Genomic DNA, 21752 nt, shown 5'->3' on the forward strand with positions numbered 1-21752 from the left:
GCAGTAGTGGCATCACTGTGCACGATAAATTGCATCTACTCAATGCACCTACTGTAATCATTAAATTCAAATATCAAAAACTCTGGCGGCAAATAATGCAAACACACAAACTGTGTTACTGCTCCATATAATACTGGAGTTGTTTATCTCACTGCAGATAGTCCAAAAGGAGAAAAGAGACAGAGACAGATCTACGTCACCATGCACAGATCCACAACACGAACAGGACTAAAAACACAAAAGAAATCATTTGGATAATCTTCATGTGCCGTGTCATTTATGGCATTAGAGTGTGGACTGTGAAACTGTGGAAGGTGTTGTGCATTTGATATTCTGAGACAGTGTCGAGATGATCTACAGCAAGAGCCACTGTTGTCCTCCACACAGCACACAGTCACAGGTGTTTTACCACCAGGGTGTCTTCATGCTCGTGTGTGTGTGTGTGTGTGTGTGTGTGTTTATAGTCTAACAAGTGAGACCCGACTGTGTGAATGTATATGTGTGAAGTGCAGATTATACTATAGGTGTCTGAAATGCCAACATGACTAACAGGATGACACAGCCTCTCACTGTGGATAATGATCTAATGAACACAATTAGTCCATAATTACACTTGCTGCCTGTTATTCTAAATGAGCAAAGACCGCAGTCGGTAGTAACTTGACTTCTTATGTCAGTTTCTTCTGTGACTCGGTTTGACCCCTTGATGTTAGTCACATGTAATCATCACTGCTCCCTGAGCTCCCTCCTGCATTGTGTTCCCAGAGAATCCTCACCGCACTCTTCTCCAGCTGATCTTCTCTCACGGTACTTAAAACATCAAAACAAAATGCTAATTTCTTTTAGCTCTTATCTCTCAGAAACAGGTTCCTATCGGAGCCTTTGGATTTTGTGGTTTAAGAAAAAAAAGAGAGAGAGAGAGAGAGAGAGAGAGAGGGAGAGAGAAAGAAAACAAAGTTCAACAAAATCAGACTTGAGGCAGTTCTTTGTTTGGGGAAAGGTCGGCGGCGGAGGACAACAGAAGTTCAACGCATGGACGAGCTCCTGGTATCACAGATGGAGCAAATGTTTAGGCCAGCAGCCCTTTGATGACTCATCCCAATAATGTTACACCATAAAGACAGAGGATGATTATTTACATATTTTACAGCTCATTTGATTAAAAATTCTCATTTACATTTTCCTATGAAGCAGAATATCTGCAGCTTTAAGTGACACTGAATAATGATACATTTTTAAAAAATGACAAGAGTTTACAAGCCAAAGTCAAAACATAAAGGTCTTCGATAATTATATCATCTTAATTCTAGAGTTGGAGTGATCAGCTGATTAATCAATTACTCGATCATCAGAAATTATTTTGATAGTAATATAATTGAAATAATTTATAAAGCAAAAAGATTGCAAAAAAATCAGCCTCTCAAATAGAGAGATTTTCTGCTTTTCTCTGGTTGATATCGATGTAAACTGAACATCTTTGGGTTTCGAGCCGGTGGTCGGACAAAACATCTGAGGACACACCCTTCGATTTGGAGAAACTGCGAGGGATATTTTTGAACTGCTCTGACATTTTATAGACTAAATTAATCGATTAATCAAGAAAGCTACCAACAAGTTAATTGACAATGAACATGATTGTTAGTTGTAGCCTTTCGTAACTCTAATAACATCTTATTTCTTTTCCTTGCTCTTATTCTTTAAGACTTTTCTAAGACTGCAGAAAACCAAACTACTTTTTTATTTCCTTTTTTTTTTTGTTAAGATTATTGAACAATTATTTTGTCCTTTCCATGCTACTGTACATGGTACATAGATCCACTACAATTGAGCAACCCTATATTTTAGTCAGTCCAAAACTGACTTGTAATCTAACACACAACACTCGGTTTTAGAAGCTGCCTTTTTACTTTTAGTGACAGCAATTTCTGACTTCTCTCGGCCCTCGTCTGATGTGTCGGTTGTGTTTTTCTTCCTACAGCGGGAGGGAAGGAGAAATACAAGAATTTCAGGACTCTGGGCTGCGAGCCTCTTTCTCCTCTCATCAATAATGTTAGCAGCAGCACTGAAGAGTCTCTTATTCTGCACCCTGGTGCAAGCTACAAAGAGAAATTTAGATGTAGGAGCCAGGAGAGGGGGGCCGAGGTTGGTCGGTTCTCGAAAACTGGAATGGATTTGAGGAATGGTTTGCTCACCAAAATAGGTTGTTTTCTCAAAAGGAGAGCACTGGTTGTCAGCTGGCCCAGGGTCAGGTTCTGCTTCTCACTCCTCCAGGATTTCAACAAAAAGACTACCAGCGTCTTTCAGTTCCATCATCCACACAGAGGAATATTTCTGCAAAGCTATTGCAAGGAGACCTGAGCAGAAATAGTAAAGCATGTCATATAGAGAAGCCTAAGGAGGAGAGTACTTAACGGAGGTTTAAGCTCCTTCTCTTTGGCTGGCAGTCTCTCTGAAATCACAAACCTGTCTTTGGAGCCATGAGAGCTGAATCCTCCCCCGGCAACACTGTCACTGCTCAGCACTAGCAGACAATCTGCCAGAGCCTCCTACACCACCACGGCCCACATACTTAATACAAGTAGAGAAGGAAACTTTTCTCTTTAATGTATTAATTAGTGATTTTTATGCCGTCATTGCAGAGGGAGTATAGGAGAAACCGTTGTTACGTCTGGTGGAATACACCGATGATAAGTATTTATGTTGAGTGTCACTGACTGATGACACCAAACAAAGGAAGTGGGCCTTAGTGGGACCCAGGCGAGTCCAACTCACCTGCAGGGCAGCCGGGCCCAGTGTCCTCGTGCATGTCGCCAACCGTGCACTGACTGTTCACGGCTCAGAACTGGTTTCACTTCATTTAGTGCAACATATAAACCCAGACGGAAACTACACCCAGACACCTCAGAGCTGAGAGCCGTCATTCCATCCAATAGTTTAGAACATAAATGTCAACCTGCTGGAGGCGCCGGAGCGGATCCCCAACGTCATGAGAGGATTCATCCTCCGAGGACCACGAAGGTCTGTGTCAAATTAAATGGCAGTCCATAAAATGGTTGTTGAGATATTTCAGTCTGCACTGCACTGTAGCTATACAAAGGTTGAGTGTGCAACACACACCTGGCCATAATACAAAAGGTATCCAAGCAATTAACAAGTCCAGCCGTGTACCACTCCAATCTGATGTAAACAAAGAACATACCATCTGTTAATGCATATTTCATTACTATTGTAAGTAGCAGATCATTGCAACATGTGGGATGGGTGCTACAAAGGCCTCTGCGAGTGTGTGGGCATTCACTTGATTTCACATAGTTAAGAATAGCAGATACTGTTCTATGTATTATCAAAGCTAAAAAAAAAAAAAAAAAAAATCAATAACTTCCTGCACATTGCCAACCCAGTGTGCGGAACAGAGGCAAGACTGAGGCTGTAAACGGTTTACCCAAAGGAGTCCACTGTGACAAGTGGCGGCAGGGGAGAAAGCTGGCGTCAGGGTTTGAGGAGGAGTTTCGGACAGCTAGCAGACAAACCTCTCAGGAGGACAGACGCAAAACTCAACCAGCCATCAGTTATTGCAGTTAGCTCACCAGCCATACGCACATAACAGCAGAACTCTGGGGACATGCAGCTGAATAACATCATCTACCGGGAGATTTAGATATAAAACATTTAGAAATAAAACGTAAAGATATCTGAGCTTTTTCTAGGAAGTGGTACATATTCTATGTTAAAGATGACAGAGCTAGAAGACCACAGAGCTGTTATAGTGTCACTTTTTCTGACAAATTCACAGCCCAACAATGCTGTTAACACTGCCTTACATCCCAATTTCATACTGAACTACCTAGCCAAAAATACAGTTTGAAAGCAAATAAACGAGCAGATTACCAACTAAACCTTTCAAGCAGGTGTAAGAACTCAATAAATCAACAGAAACATATTAGTGAATCGTTAATGTGATTTGGATTTACCTCCTCAGAGCTAAGCCACGCTCTTCTTCTTGAACATATTCCGATAAAAAGACATTAACTGGTGTAGGCTCCCAGTTGGTGCCTCCTTCACGCTGGCGTCTCTCATACACAGACTAATGAGAACGGGAGAGAAGTGCAAGTGGGGTGGAGAGCAGGCTAGCACTTGGATGAGGTTAACTAAAAGATCTGAGAACCCCCAGAGTCCTTACTGCTCGTGCTTTGAATAATGAAGGCTAATATGCAGATGCGATTGTGCGTCTGGCACAGTACAAACTAATGAGGACCTGTAAATGTATTCATGTTCCCACTCTCCACAAACACCCAAAAACATTTGCAACTGACTCGGCTCACTTCAAGTTTCATAATTACGTGTCTTTTAGTGACATGAGTCATACCTGGAATATAACGCAAATGTGAAATGTGACATTCAATCACAGCAGGGAATCAAAAAAATAATCTACAAAATTTGTGTCAATCCATCCAGTAGATGTTGAGATATTTCACAGGTTTAAGTGAATATTCTGACTGGCTGCTGGCTCCACTGGAAAAGTCACTAGGATTCATCTTCTAGGGACCGTGAACATACATGCACCCAACAGATGTAGAGACACTTCAGCCTGGACCGCGTGGAGAGACACGGCGGTCCATAGAGCAATGTCACTAGCATGGCTTCCTTAAGCATCAGGGATGCATGGTCTTTATTCTTTATCATCATCAACATCATTATTAAATTCTCATTGTGTGAAATTTACCTTTTCACCTGACCATTTACCTATTTATTAACAGTTGAGTCGAGTGAGAAGGCTGCTTTCATTGAGGTGGGGCTGCCTGGATATGTGACACAGCTTACATGCCAGCGTATATTATGTTTATAGTCTGTATTTACCTTAAAAATATGAATGCAAGGGGATACTGCATGACACATGGGTGTCAGGCTACAGCAGCATGAGGAAGGGATGATGACATCATCACAAAGGCAGAATTAGAAAATAAGGTTTATTGCCAGGTAGGTTTTTACTTACAAAATATTTGGCTTGGTGTTTGGTGCAGTATCCAATTAGAGCATTTACAGGAAATAACATTAAAAAGATCAAAAAGATAAATATACATAGACAGGTATTGGTCCATCATTGAGGAGGACTGGACTAGAATTCAGGTCCTGATACAAACAAACATGTGATAGAACAATTAGTTTAAATCATACAAGTTCTTTATATTCAAACATGTTAGGTCTGTTGTGTGTGTATAATAAATAGTAAGGATAGATATGAATATGCTAAAATAAATACAGAGTGGTTCAGAGTGGAACAGGGTGACAACTGAGGGGAAGAAGCAAATCCTGAACCCGCTGGTTCAGGAACAGGCTAAATTCTACTTAAATGCTAAAACGTCTGTCGACATCATCAATCATACATTTATGCCACTCGAAATGTTTGTCGGTACGGTTTGTCATTTGCACTAATGATACTTTTCGCTACAGACCAACATTAGATGTTACTCACCAATCCAAAAAGAAAAGTTGCAGCTCAGCATCAAACAGCGTCTCTTTACTCGCTCGGATTTACTCGTGTTTTGTTTTGTTTTTTTGCCATTGAACGTGGTTTCTTGTTGGAGGCCGTCCTTTGGCATGGAGATAAATATCATTTTCCAGGAGCTTCAGTCATCTCTGTGTTTCTGTGATGCTAGTCGGGAGCTCTTTTTTTTTTCTAGTCGGGAGCTGTAGTGTAACTTCAAGCTCTGGAGGAAGCTGTGGGACTGAGAGCAGACTAGACACTACACTGACTCACACAGGATGTAGTGTCACAAAGTGGTATTACAACACAGTGTGCAGAGCTAGCTGGTTAGCATGCTCATTTCTGTAGATATCTCTGAAATACAATACGTGGAGGTTTTGGTCATGTCATCATCACTGTGGCTCCTTCACATACTATTGATAGGGTTAGTTCTAATTTTTTGAACATTTTATAAACTAAAATTCTGGCCAGATCTTACACATTGCACCTTTAAAATCAGAGATGGGAAGCAGTGACAGCAGGATCAACAGCATGATCCATATGAAGGATATTTAAACCTGTCACAAGCTCAGCTGCTGATGACTCACTCAAATATGCAAAACTGAAAACAAAAAGATTCTTAAACACACGTATGGGCAGATTACCACTTACACACAAGTTATCTTATTCAGCATTACTAATGCGTCATGTTTCCGATACCGCAGGTGTTCACCCTGTCTGTCCTCAGAATCAGCACCTGTCAGTACTTCCTCTGCACAGCGTTTGTTGTATGTGCTTCCACAGGACACAGAGATGCTGTCACAATAAAATAAGACTGGATTTACAGGAGAAAACCAGGCAGCCTAAAAAGGGTAATGCAGTGTAAATTCTGCATAAATGTACATGGGAATGTACAGATAACTCTCAATACCAGACGCTGTGTCTCTTTTTCCATAAAGCCTATTTTTTTACATTTGTTTCGACCTATTTTATTTTGAACAAATATTCATATGTAATTTTTTGTGCCGTTAATTTGCCATGGAATGTTATGTTTAGCATTTTGGCTAAACAATCAGTTGAGCTGAAGAAAACTATGTGTGTGTGTGCGTATATATATATATATATATATATATATATATATATATATATATATATACACACACACAGTATATGAACATGCATACATTTACAATGTTTTTTACCTGAACCACAACAAAATGCATCCACAAGCACTTGAAGAGAAACTGTTAAAAATCACTTTTATCAGAGTTTAGAATCTTTCCACTGTGTTTCACTCTGGTCCTCAGGGGGCTCTAGCCCGCCCCCGTCCACACTCTAACGGTGCTTACTTGGATCCAGCCGAAATGATGAGAGATGCATGATGCAACTTGTCTCTGCTTGTCTGATCCTGCAACAGAGTCGATCTCTCTGCATCAGCGTTCTCTTCCTCTAGCAACGATGTAAAGATGGCAGAGTGGCTGCAACTCCCTCCGTCAATGTCAAGCTTAGGTGGCGATGAGAACTGTGCGGACTCAACCCCGGTCTTGCCAATCCCCCCCCTCGACACTGTGTGTTTCCTGTCCTCTCTCTTGCTGCTCTGACTGAGGGGAATAAGAGACTGTCACAAGTCCCTGAGAGTCTCTTCACACAGGAGTTACCCAGCAGGGAACTGACATCAGTACCATCCATGCATTTTTCTGTCTCACGACCTGAATCATTGGATGAAGTACGGAGTGCCGAGGTGACAGGACTTCCTGTTTCTGTCAGTCTGACAGTCTGGTCACTGGCCATCGCCACAACTGAACCCATGAGACAGAGACTGCTAATGCTAGCTAGACACCTCCCCCTCTGTAAGATATAAACTTTATGTTAGCTAAATACTAATAAGCTCACAATGTCAAAAATGCTGAAAGTTAGCAGGTATAATGTTCACCAGCCTACTTCAGCATGTTAGCAAGCTAGCATTAGTTTTGATATCAATAAATTAAAGATGAAGTCAGGAGATCAACAGAGATTCTAGAAATTCAGCCTGAGGAGGAAATAAAGTACATGTCAATCCATCCAATAACTGTTGAAAGATTTGAGTCTGGACCAGAGTGGGAGACCAACCAACCAACATCACCATCCTCGGAGCCACACAGCGTCGGCTAAAAAGAGACCAGTCAAAACAGATTCCCTGGCCTTAGTCTCTAGTACGGGTCAAGACCTAAAAACACTGACTCCTACATTTCCCATAATGAAACCTTTTGAGGTCTAACCTTTTGTTAGACTTGTTAATATATTTGTAGACTGCAGACTGCACACCAGTTTGTTTAGTTTGGTTTACTTTAGTTTTTTCATTTGATAGGGACAATGCAATTTAACCTAGTTTCAAAACATGGTATGAAACTAATGTTTATAGCTGTTGCTAATTCTCCACTCCGTCCATAGTTGGGCTTCGACATGCATGATGTAATCAAAACAGTCAATAGCAAAAACAACACAAAACAGACAACACAATTGATATCCTACAGTGAGCTACAAATATTCAGATGTTCAGTCTAAAAAGAGGCAACAGCACAACAAGCTACAAACCGTCCAACAAAGACGATTAACAATAGATACAATTACCTAGAAATGAGTACAGCTCTGGTTTGCTTTTAGCAGCACTTAACCTTTGCAAGGCTTTCCATTATATTTTTGTCATCTCCAACCTCAAGATGAGATAACGCTGGTGCCATCACCATGACATCACCAGATGTTGGAATACTCCACACAGAGCCACAAAAGACATTATACAACTATTGTCACTCGTCATGTGGAGCGGTGCTCAACATGGCCTTGATGTGTAAAGGCAAATATGGTAGAGTCTCCCTGTAACAGGGTCACAGGGAAGATTTTGTTTCTTCAAGTTTTCAGGATTGAATATAAACCACGAACTGAGGAATGAAACCAGATTTGAAAACACGGTAACTTTAAGGTCACAGATGTGACACATCGTGCACTTTTGACAAGCAATTGACAAACAGAGCGTGCATCAACAGGAATGTTGACCTGACGGAGAGATCGCCAGTTAACACTCCCAGTGTCGGTCCACACTGCAACTCAAGCACAAATACGCACTTGAGTGTTTCCATGACGGTGGAAGTCGACAAACACACCTGAAGAGCTTCCAGGAATTGGAGGTTGACTCCACGGAGGAGGTGGGAGATGTAGTGCTAACAGTACGAACAGAAACATCACAGCAGGTACGGCTGCTGCTCCTTTCTCACAGCTGTAACATGAAAGCCTGTTAGACATCAAATAAACAGCTCTTCGGTGTGGATTCCACAGGGCCGAGCGTCTTAACAGCGCAGACTGGAAAACACTTGAGTCACACACATTATGAGTCGTCTTACTTCTGAGGGAAACTATTCTGTGAAAGCATTTACACCGCTCTCAGCAATAGCTTTTTCTAAATGACTCATTAAGGTTGTTGTGCTCAAAAAAAAAGTCCAATGACATTTCACTTTAATTATAGGCTGTCTTTTAGTGCAGCATCTGTGAAAATTATAACCCATGCTTTTAATGGATGCAAGACAAAGCATCAAACACTAAAAATGCTTAATCCCTCTAGATCAAGGTCATGCATGGACCTCTATTTTCATCCATTTTCATGTCTGTAAATTTGTCACACACACACACACACACACACACACACACACACACACACACACACACACACACACACACACACACATAAAGATGCATTCAGAAGACCAGCCTCCTGATGATGATCACTTGAGGATAAATCAAGAATTTTACATGTCAAACAAATTGAAGGGCCTTTTGGTTTGATTGTGCTGAGAGATGAGCACTTCCAGTAAATTGTTTGTGGCTCTACAATGAGCAAAATCAATTGATATGATGACTGAAAACTGAAGATTGTTGCAGTAGGAGAGGCACAGCGGTGTTCACCAACCAGCACGGACCAATCACGGAGCAGAGACGCTCCCTGTTCATTCTCTGATCCTCAGAGTGGAGCTGTGCTTGACATAATATGGGTGAATGATGTCCAGGCCTCCATGTGAAACTGTTTAGGACATTTATTACAGACACTAATATAGTTAGAACAATAAACACATGATCATACACACATTCACACAAGGCAAGGACAGACAGACACACACACACACTCTGCTGGTTTCTTTCTCGACAAACCTTGTTCAAGTGATTTCCCAGAGGGGCTGAAGGAGCTGGGAGCTGTTGACATGTCCTCTTTGTCAGTAGCTGGGTTGTAGCTCTGGTATGATTACCAGAGCCCACAAGACGAAGTGTTAAGGGGGTTACAGCCGTCAGCACATTCAGCAGCCGAGAGAAACAGAAGTGATACTGGGGTTGCTAATTTACACAAAGCACAACAGTCGTCTCGAGCATGAAACATGCAAACATAAGTCAGAAATGTTACATCAAAGTAATCTTCTATCAAAATAAGCACGAGTGACCAGACCAGAAGTTTGATTCAAGAATCAGCAATTTCTGAACAGGACAAAATGTAAGGCACATGATGCTGCATTGTTAAGCTGGAAAAGATCTCTCTCTTAGTCCTGATACAGAACTGTCACACCACAGTGTGTGTCACAGTCTCATTTCTGGCATGTAATGCTCATACAGTTGCATACAGAACAAATGATATGAACCCACAAGAGGGAAGAGAGAAGAACAACACCGCAAAACGCAGCGCTGAGTAAAGCCTCTGGCCATCTCAGCAGAACTCGTTTTAAATATTAGCATGTGAATATTTAAATCATCACACTATAAACACAACACAACTGGAACTGGCTTTGCTGACAAACACTATGCAGACAAGTCCATTAGGCCGGGTTTAGAAGAGAAGAAAGAAAGTGGAGACGCTGCAGTAATTTGTTGCATGTCATTCTGATACTTGCTGAGTGTTTTTCAGGGTGCAGCGCTTGAGGAGTCGATTCAACTTCAAGTCATCCTTCAAGTCAGTTCAAAGGGAAGCTGCAGCCCTGCGCCTCCTAAACGAGGACTTAAACAACCTGTGAACAGGGTTACATGAACATCACTGGAGGCTGAGATGAAGCCATTGTTTTAACCAGACACCAAGTTCCTTTGGAGCAACGAATGCCACAGAGACAAACAGGAAAAAAAACAGGTTTACACTCACCTACATGAGATCATTTAAAAAAATGTAATCAGAGACCAAGTGAACATCTTTAAATTGCTTTTCTTGTGCATCCAATAGTCCGAAAGCCAAAGATATTTCATTTGCAAACAACCAGAGAAGCTGCAAATCCTCTTATCTGACAAACCAGAACCAGCAATTGTTTGCTGTGTTTCTTCTTGAAAAATTACCCAAATGAGTCATCAACAATCAGAAGCCTTATTGCTGGTTAATTTCCTATCCACTGACTGATCAATTAATCTGGAAATCCTTTGATCAAAGCAGACATCATCCTAATTCCTAAAGAGCAAACTGAAAAGAAATCCCCAGATTACTGGGAGCTCCTTCACGGGTCCACGGTGGGACCCGGAGCTCAGTTTACAAAGCAACACAGTTTAAATGTCCTGTGTGACTGTGAGGCAACATCATGTCATGTCAGGTGCATGATATAGATCAGTGGCACATTACTGTCGTGCATGCGTGCTGCATTTCGTTGCAGCTTCCAATTTCCCGGTGCAAAGTGCCCGCCCCTGTGTGTAAAGTGGTAAAAAAAAAAAAATCCAGTGCAACAAACTGCAGAGGATGCACTATCCGTACGTACCCGCCACTGAGCAATTCACTGAGTATCAATAAAACACGGCGGGGGGAAACACGTGCACTGAGATCCAGCTGCATTGCACAAGGGCATATTCAGCTCCACTTGCCCACATTTACACAGCAGCGACAGACCCCTGCAAGACCCGAGGCAACACGCACCCGCACCCCGAGGCAACACGCACCCGCACCGAGATGATCTTAAAAGTTTCACTTACCCTAATGAGCGTGTTTGAGCCCCTGAAGCCTCTCAGTCAAAGGGATCGAGAGGGATGTTCCGCTTGATTCTCCCTGCTCACAGCCGATCATTCACACACTGACAAGAGACGCATCCGCACGGGCTTCCCCCCCGCCCCCCGACACACACACACACACACACACACACACACACACACACACACACGCGCGCGCGCGCACACACACTAGATGTGTGGCAGGATCAGCCGCTGACCTGAGATGTGTCCCATGTTTCACACCCTCTCTTCCGGAAAACACGGGCAGACCAGCCCACACACACTACAGTGAAGCCACGCAGAGTGAAGACACCCAGCGGCTGAGCGCACACACAGCCCGCAGCAGGCTACTGTTGCAGCGCTGCAATGTGCACAGAGCGGCAGAGGGGCTGGCCACAAACACTTGGAAACACACTGACTGACTGCTTTTGTCGCACATCGACAGCTCACAGATAACCCCAACTTTTATTATTCGACAGGGAATGACTCCATGGGTCCTAAAATCCGCCATGTTCCCGCACCATGACCAGCCACCCCAGAGCTGTGCCACAGTGTCTCAATTACCGCTTTATACAGGAAGGCAGCCTATAGTTGTGTCTTTATGTGATAGGCTGCAGCATTATACCCGCAGTGAACACATCAAACGTTCACAGATGACACTCTTCCATTCTGCTCCTCCATTACAGACTGGATTCACCACAAAGTGAATTTGGTGGGGAATGTGTGATTGCGCCTCTACTGGCCATATTCCTCCTTTATTATCCAATTGACAAAATTCACTTGAGCATCTCAGTGATTAGTGAATTAGTGATCTAATTACTCATTCTCCACTTTATCCGACTGAACATGTTGTAGGAACAAATTCATCAGCTCCGGCCATCAGCATCAATTTAATTCCCAACAGATACGTTTGACCTTTATTTCCCCCTGGGAATATTTGCTGAGCAGTGGTTCTGTGCCTCACAGTCAGATACATACATATACATGTCAGGGCTGAGCCATGAGCTCTACTGTCGCCTCACACTGTTAGACTCTGAGCCACAAATAAAGGAGATTGGATTTAGAAAGAAATAATACAGGAGTCACGTTGCTGCCCAAAACATTCTTCTCTTTGATAGTATTTTATGTAATGTTAGATATATTGACAAGATTAAAGACCTGTCTTTAGTTTTTACAACTGTTTTGGTCAAATTTGACCCATGCTGACATTTAAGAGCATTAAAAACTATGTGAATGAAAATCTTTATGCCTGAAATTTTATGACCTTTCCTAAAAAATGTTATATTTTCATGTAGCCGGTACACATTTTTACTCATGCATTAAAAAAACTGTGTTAAAAAATAACCCAACCCTAACCCCACCTCTGATTAACTGTGGGACAGAACAGGTGCTGGGTTGGGCCGAGCGTTGGGTTTTACCATTTAACCCAGAATGCTGTTGTTCATTTGACCCGACCAGGTGAGGGAAATTACCTCTATATCTGGGTCACATATCACTCATACACTAGGTTATTTCCTGTCTCAATGATCTGATACTATTATCACAACAACAACAACTTTGGCATATTATACAACTATTATTAAATGTGCATTTTAATGACATTCTACACATTTTCTGCAGGTTATGATGCATGAATACAAATGTAAACAATACACCTGATGCTAGAGAAGCTCCCAGGCGGCGAGGCACTGCCTGGTGTAATAGATGTCTAACATGGAGAATCTGTTTCGATGGCGCGGCCTGAAATAATAGTGAAGGGCTGGCACGTCGTCGTCTCTTCCCCAAGGTACAAGATGTGCAGGGACGGTTGACTGGTCTCTGCATTCTGTAAACACTCACCACGTTGGTCTCCAGCTGTTAATTACACATCAGTCGCTGAGTGTTGCAATATAACTGACACGTAAGTTATCAAGCTTATTTTGTGGAAGTATGTAAAAAAAATGAAACATTGCAAAACATTAAATTTGTAATTTGTGAAGTAATAATTTAATGTTGATATTTGTCATTAACATCAAAAGACACACACCAGCTCTTACAGGCAAAGTGTTTAGTTTATTCTCATTTACTGGTTTTACATTTACAGTCTAATTTTATCATCTTTGAGTCTCGTATTACATTCACAGTTTGTTTGTTTCTTTTCCTGTCAAACATTCTGGATCTAAATTACCTTCAGAGTTATCAAGCATGCGAAGCAGTGAACGTCCACCCTCACTGAAGCAGCTAATGTAAAGTAAAACTCACTGTCAGGTAATGACCCGTGGGACTCGTCAGTGGTGAGTCTGAAGGCTTTTCCTCCTCTCTTGTGGAAGGATGGGGGACGCAGAGCTGACACCTTCAGAACTGTCTCACCTTTAGCAAATAAACAACTAATACACAGTGTTGCAATAACATTTAAATAGTATGATGTATTGATATTTCTGAGGCAGTATTTCTGCCCTCTGATCTGGTGTATGCTGTCTACCTGCAAACAGCAAAGTTATAATTACCAGCTGATGCTGTGTCTGAAATACAGTCTAATTCCCAAAATATTTAAACTGTCGAAACTGTCTTTCACTTGTTTGTTTTTTCATAGATTATGATTATATTACTATAAGAAATAGCATCCTGGTGTCATGTCTTCCAGCACTAAGTGCACTTTCCCTCTAATGCTATTGAAAGTATGTGAAAAGATGATTTCTTGTGACCGAGAGATGGAAACGTGTACAGATCAGACCCACAACGCTTCAGTTTGGGACAGATCTGGTTCTGCGTACACCAAGTCTGAACTGCAGCTGCTTATATCCTAACTTGATCAGGGCATGGTAACTATCATCTGTTAACCTCAAAACCTTTCTCTCAATGTTTCACTTTTATTGCTTATATCCTCCTGGAAGTACCTGCGTCACTAAATCTCTGCAAGGATGTAGATAAACTCCTAAACACCAATATAACCATAAAACTTAGATGTGTGACAGACTCCTTGGTATCCTGCTCCCCCAAAGGTCAGCAGCTTTAAGGTTCACATTCTTCACATCCTAAAACCAAAGTTGCCAACATGCAAAACAAATACAACCTTACAGTATGTTTTACCTAGACATTATAGTTAATGGCCAACTTAGCAGCTAAGGTTACTGACCTTTTTCACCTTGCCTTCAGTTTAGTATCAATATATTGTCATTGTCAGTAGATAACACCAGCAGCTAACCTAACTCTTACTGTTGTTCATTTTAAAAATAGATTGGTAAGACGCAGAATTAGTAGCTAATGTGACTGTCACTGTGAATGTGTCACTTCTTGGAAACTTAGCAGCTAAAGTAGCATAGATTTTATCTTGACATTGAAATCTTGATGACCAAATTAGCGGCTAATGTTAAAGACACCTTTTAAGATTTTGTCTAAACATTAGATCTGTGATTTAGCAGCTAACGCTATTGAAAACATTATACTTTACCTAGATATTAGAATTAATAGCCACTAAATCAGCTAAGGCTATAACATTTTACTATTAGTATTACCATATATTTCTATTGGCAGGCAAAGTAACTGTCATTGTTTCATTTCATATCAATATTACATTTGTATTATTATAATTATAATTATTATAATTAGAAGCTAATGTTACTGTCACTTAATATTATGAAAAGAATACTCAAGTACAAACACCTGTGTTTAGTAAATGTATGTATATATATCGACTGTCTGTCCCCCACAGTCCGCTGTACACACTGCACAGTGTATTAGACTCTTTATCAGCACTACAACTGCAGTAACTGCTGGACCGAGCGTGTCGTGGTTTTTATGGGTGCTCTAGCCTTCGAGAGTTGTCTCTTTTCCTTGTAGCAGCCGTGGGGGAAGTTCACAGCAAGTTCATTTAGTTTCTTGGCAACAGCTTCAGCCTCACAGCACAACACAGACTGACACCACGGGATAAGGGGCAGAATGTCCTCCCTCACAGCACAATCACCCCGCAAATTTAAAGTCTTCCTTTCTGTCTGGAGGCGCTTTTCTAGACGTGTGTCCTCACACAGCCCGCTGCACAGCAAGTAGCCTCTGCTTCTTCTCATATGAGTCATAGTGCAAATCAGCCACAGCCAAGCCTTGTATGTGCATAGTACGACCGGCTTAATATAGGCATGGTGCATGACCAGATGGTTTGCAGAGATCTGTGACCCCTGTTTGTGTCAGAGCTCCATCCTGGTTGAACAGTAGTGATGTTTTAATGAAGCCTCGAGTGGGAGCCTATAATGAAACCAAAGTTTTTTTTCATGTGTTCCTTTGCAAAGAACTGTGGTCAGTGTCAGAAAAACAAAGACATGAGTCACAGAGAGAAAGAAAAAGAGAACGGTCATAAAAAAAAAAATCCTCAATTAATCTCAATCTCCTCTCTGACTTTTCTTGTCGTGCAGCTCAGATTAGCCTTTGTCATTAGCTTGTCATGTTTGCATTGATTTTGTCTGTCATTTTAAATATGTGTCCACAGCTCCAAGGGTCTTCTTATTCATCTGCACAAAGTCCAGTTTTTTTCTTGTGTTTCATCAACATGAAACTTTGATTTCAGTTTAAATATATAAAAAACAAATCACAGGCACTTTTCATGATTGTGCGTTTGGAGTGCCACTCTCCTGTTGCTGTGGCTTTAGCAGAGCATCCAGTTTAATCAGAGGAAATCTTCCACCTTGTTGTTCGGGCAGCAGTCACGCTGATATAAAATTATCAGCAGAAAAAAACACAGAATCAACTTCAATTAGAATTTAGACAGAAAAAAAAGAACATCTTTATTTTCCAACACCTTTGTCCCTGTGTTCGACTTTTCCATTGGTTCATTATTGCATTAAGTTTTTGGGTTTTTTTTTCCAGCAGCTCCCTGGTCTGTGTGTTTCACTGGGACACCGGCCCTGCTGAGTCTCCCTCTCCTGCATCCTCCTGAGGCTCAGGGTGGAAATAACGGCCTAATACTAATGAGATGCTTTTTCTATTCTCCCCGCAGCCCCTCGGGATCCCACCTTCACTCCAGGAACTTCCCCTGGAGAGGAGGCGTGTGTCATTCTCACATGTGAGAGCTGAGGAAGCATGAGCACGAGCAGGAGCAGTTATGCTGTGTGGGTAATTTGTATGCAGACAGGTAGGTGCAGGTAAACACGTTGAGTCAGCCGATTAAAAAAAACCTAAAAAGCTGAGTGTAGATCCAGAGTGTTTGCGTCTGTTTCGTGGAGAAATCACAGACAAAAACTCCCTCTTCATCTGTTCTGTTCATCTGTGACAGAGAAGCTTCATTTCCTCCACCTGAGCAGATGCGTTTGTGTTGACATTGTGTTACAGAATCAGTTCATGCTTCTTCTTGTAAAGGATGGAGTCACATTTCCCACCTTGCAGCTTTACACAGAGTAAAGGTGGAGTATATCTCCCCCTGCTGGTCCAAAAGGTTCAGTGCACACACTGTGTCGCTGTTTCTCTCCATTGATTTCATGCACTGCAAAACCTTCTGCTGATACTGCAAGATACAGTGATCACAGCTTCAAATGCTGGCGTGCACGTTTTCATGCGGACACTGAGTGAGAGTTTTCTGATCACAATACAGAGGAATGTGTTTCTATTGATTTGACTCGATAGAAACGGTTCTTTGTCAGTTGGATTGTGCTACCTGAGAGACATAACAGCCTCCATATGCTGGAAAATGAAATAAAAAATAAAAAAAACTATTTATTTTAAGTGACATTTAAAGAGAGAACAGGTGGTGAAAATGTTTCTGAGCATGACCTACAGCCTGAGGCAATTTATATTTTAGCCTTATTTTAAATTTAGTTTATTTAAAATAGTCTAAATTGAGTAAATAGCTGACTAAAAGAATGTGTCAAAATGTGAAAAAAAAGGAGCTTTTAGTGAAAAGCTGACTCATGTTCAAAGCGAAACGCAAAAGAGGAACCACGGTGTTTGGAGGGAGGTGTGTGTCTCATAACCTTCAGATAAACTCTGGGAAAACCGAAGAGATGACGACACAAAAGTTTACATTTCTCAGCTCGGTCCTTTAAAGAGAAAGCAACGTCCACAGTATCGTCACGTTGACTCATCAGGCTGAAGCTATACGACGTTTGAATTATAAAGTAGCACTTTAAGGTACATGTCATTTTTTCTTTAGTTTAGTTTGATTGTCTTTGTAATTAATTGATATTCTGCATATTTTAACACAGTTTGCTAATCTGACTTTGACTGATCTGATTTTTGCATGTTAAGGCATTTTGATTTTTAATTATCTAATATATTTGTGATACTTTGAGGCAGAGTCACTTCAAGGTTTGTTGTAATGTAAATTATGAGTTGAGTGAAGTTGTCTGATATTACAGGTGTGGTGAGGAGAGAAATATGGTTCCCCAAATATTATTGTAATCTGTGTTTTCATCATTAAATGTTTGCAGGTCTCAGCTCAAGGTTTGATGTGTCGTGTGTCTCCAGTCTTCAAATCTTTTGTTGCAATATATGATTATTTCTATACTGAGTTTTCTGTTTGGATGATTTATAGTTTTTTGGATGTGAATGCTCTACACTTGGTCATGAACAGTTTTGAGGACACAGCACCTTCTGCAGCATGTGTCACCTATTCTCAGAACTGGATGTTTTGTTTCCTACATCGCATCAAAAATAATGGAGAAAAACTGTCTGAAAAAATGCATGAACCCATTTCTACCAAGAAAACCTTCCCCCTCGTGGCGTCTAGCTGTGCAGATAACTTTATCTTTTGTGCCCAGTTTACAGTTATCCCACTCTGAATTTTGTCTGGGCTCCTCAAAGCAACCAAAACAATTTGTTGTTTATTCAGGATAATCCACAAAGAAAAAGGTGCATGAAAAATAACACAAGCTCTGAATAAATAACAAGATAAATAATCTTTATTTCCACGTCTTTTTCATTTATAAAATTATGTGTCCACAATTAATATTAACAAGGCAATACAGAGAATCCTTTAATTTCTCAGAGGTGGAACTCAGGCTCTAGAGACTGTTCACTTGTCTATACAGACAACGAATAAAGGAAACCACTGGTCAAATGTTATTGATATGAAACCGATCACTCCTTCACTGTTAGGAAGGGAGGTTGTTTTTTATTGGTGGCAGATGACTTTGAGAACCGCGCTGGACTGTCACGGGTCTCTAGAGCCTGCATCCTCACCAAGCCCTTCAATATACAGTCATAAAACTTCATAAGCCAGGATTCATCACTGCTAATCGCTCAGTGTAAACCAGACACAGTTCATTCACAAATTCTTGAACATTCTCACACTGGATAACTATCACTGACATGATCAGGGTCATCATCATTTAATTAGCGTAAGCATGACTCTTGTCTATCTTTAAAGTGATAACGTCATATTCTTTTCCCTACAGTAAAAGACACAAAAAACCCCAGTAACTGTAAAAACCAAACGGGAACAATGAAGAAACAACCTTTCTATTCTACAAAAAAAAACAAAAAAAAAAAAAACATGTGCTCAAAAAGAAACATAAAAAAAATGTTTTTTCGCAAGTCTGTCTGTTGTTGGTAAGTAGATTTAATTGATTAAAGTTATCAAAAATTAAATATTATATACTGTATAGGTTATTATTACAGTAACAAGGTTCCATGCGATCATATTCTCCTCTTCTGTACAGAGTTGAGGAGTCAGTAGTAAATAACAAGGCTATACAGACCTATAGTGCCCGGTGGCCAGAGTGCCAGCATGTTACAGAGCCATGGAGCCCTGGGACGGGGACGGGTGTCTGCTGGTCTGGACAGAGGTGCCACATTGTCATTGTCATGGTGGTGAAAAAAAAAAAAAAGGAAACGTAATAATCACTGAATGTAAAAGGCTGTTTATGTCAAACATAATCAAAAATCTAGCGTCTGGGATAAAAATTAAAGGAATAGTCCACCCTTAAATCATTATTCTGTGATGTTCAGAGCATGTTGTTTCTGCTGACGTGTTGTTATTGACTTTTTAGTGTCCTTCCCCTTAATCATTATCAACTTCTGCTGGAGTGAGTGATTTCCTACTGTACGTTTCCAACCATGACCCCAGAGAGAATGTGGACCTGGAAATATCTGGACTCAATGATGTCATGCCGTCTAAGTTTGGCTGGTTCTCCTCTGGGGTAAGAAAAAAAACAAAAAAAACATCACCAAGCAACAAAATAGATGAAAACAACAACATAGAGAACTCCAAGCAACAGCAGACTGAAGATTTTAAGGATGGATTTCCCTTTAGATTTTACACCATGCAGAAACCAGTCCTGCTCGTTTGAAATAATGTCTGGAAGCAAGAAAAGGGAGGAAAAACAATAAAGATCTGCACATCGTGTCAATGACTCCCAGTTCAATTCCTTTGGAAACAACCTGCACAGATGTGCGTCAGGCAAAAGCTGAACTGAAGCGGGCATCTTTTATTTTCTCAATCAATCATCAGTCTATAATACATCAGAAAACTGAAAAAATACAATAACTTTGAGCAGAAGGTGACATCCCTAAATGTCTCTTACTAAAATCCAAAAATATTATTTTTAATTATAGTCAATTGTCCCATTTGAGAACTTGAAACCATCAAATATTTGGTAATTTGCTTGAAAAATGATCAATCATTTATGTAAATAGTCGCCGATCGCAGCCCGACCTTGAAGATCTCTGTGATTGAAAAGCGAGCATCGTTAAATGAGTCAGAAGCAGTTGACACGGTGTGGACATCTTGTTTCCTGTTTTTGATCCAGCACCTTTACAAAGTTCTTTCTTGAATGTGCACACTCTCTTCTCTCCTGTGTGGAGGCAACAAGAGACCAAAAACACCCCTGACCCGGTCCACAGGGCGCCAGGGCCCGACACAAACCCCATGATTAAGACTTAAAGACACAATCCACACCCCCGCGGGTTCATTCAGTCAAATACATTATTATTAATCATTATAAAACAATACCCAAGTGAGTCGCCAAAGCACTGAAAGAGCAGTTGGAGCTGAGGGAGCAGCGCGAAGCACAAAGAAAAAAAAAAAGGGTTTCCTATTAAAAAAAAAACATGCCTCAGACCAGGTGGACATTCAGAGTCTGTAAGACCTCAAGTGATGAGAATCATTATGACACGCAGGAGAGAGAGAGAGTGGTGGAAGAGGGTGAGAAAAGGTTATTAAAGGCGGAAGCAGAAACACATTCATTTGAACCACATATTCAATGTGGAGGTGCAGTGGGCTGTATAAGGCATGGACGTTAAAACGTATCTAATATATAAAGGATTCATGACCAAGCGTGACAATCAAGCGGTTTACTTGCCATTCCTTAACTTACTTTAACTACATCTTCTGTGCGATTCAGTGACTGAAAAATGTCTATCAAGTCAAATTAGACGAATTAATTCAAGTAAGGCTACGAATATGCACACACATCTTAGCACTGGGTGCAGGGTTAGAAATAACTGGATCAATTAAAAAGGTAGATGAACAGTGTGATTCTCCAAGACACACAAAATGTCACGGAGCATCGTCCTCGTGTTTGGATCTACCTTTGAATTAGATATCCGACAGCTAAAACTCCAATGGCAGCGCAGCAGATGGACATTAAAGTGAGGCTAACAGAACCAGCTGGGCGGACTGGCCGACAACTACTCTACTAATATGCTGGTTTGGTTGCTGTTTGACATTTTTATTTTATTTTCTTTGTTTTTATTTTAGACAAGTCTGTGAGCTGACCTCAGCTCGTCGAATTAAGAGCCGAAGCGAAGCGGCCAAGCGGCGTAAAGCTATTCACACCTTTAGGTGGAGCGACACCTCCACACCCCAAACTCAAGAGCCCGATATAATGTCACGACCCCGGGGCCCACAGCTGCCTCATCGACAGAGAGACGGAGAGAGAGACAGAGAGAGAGAGAGAGCAAGACGGGCAAAAGGAGAGTAACTCTGCGTAAGATCCGATGAGCAGGAGTTTGTTTGTTTGTGGTGAGAGTAAAGACGCAGAGCGGTGGAGGAGCAGAGACGCCATTGTGTTATTGTGTCGTGCTGATAAGGCCGCGCTCCTGCAGAGCTGGCTGCAATTCACTGCCAGTAGTGTGGGTGCCAGAAGCCTGGGCAGTACCTCCAGATAATGCTTTTGTGGACACACACAGGTACAATGGTTCTCTGCATTGGTCTAACACACACACACACACACACACACACTCACACATTCACACACACACACACGCCGCCGGCTCATTTCATTTTCCACATTCTTGCTGATGCTCTTCTTTTGCCGGCGTGTCCTCCGGTCTCTTCTCCACGGCAGGTTTCTCCTCTCTATCTCTCTTTCGGTCTCTGTGCTGATTTCAAACCCACCCTCCACCCCCCACC

The 21752-nt window shown here is 41.3% G+C and overlaps 1 protein-coding gene across 3 annotated transcripts in view; it reads right to left on the reverse strand.

The window, feature by feature from the left end:
- Nucleotides 1–11856, reverse strand: part of camkk1a (calcium/calmodulin-dependent protein kinase kinase 1, alpha a) — a 63776-nt gene extending 51920 nt beyond the window's left edge. For 2 of the 3 annotated variants that reach the window (XR_002761414.2, XM_023418297.2), the window contains exon 1: nucleotides 11423–11856. The gene's annotated coding sequence lies outside the window, so the exon portion shown is untranslated. The remainder of the gene's footprint in view (nucleotides 1–11422) is intronic. The other variant, XM_023418298.2, reaches the window with a different exon arrangement.
- Nucleotides 11857–21752: the final 9896 nt, after the last annotated feature.

Source organism: Seriola lalandi, unplaced genomic scaffold (genome assembly GCF_002814215.2).
Source record: "Seriola lalandi dorsalis isolate HSWRI2012SDOR001 ecotype SW California unplaced genomic scaffold, Sedor1 jcf7180002054581, whole genome shotgun sequence".
In the NCBI taxonomy this organism is placed as follows: domain Eukaryota; kingdom Metazoa; phylum Chordata; class Actinopteri; order Carangiformes; family Carangidae; genus Seriola; species Seriola lalandi.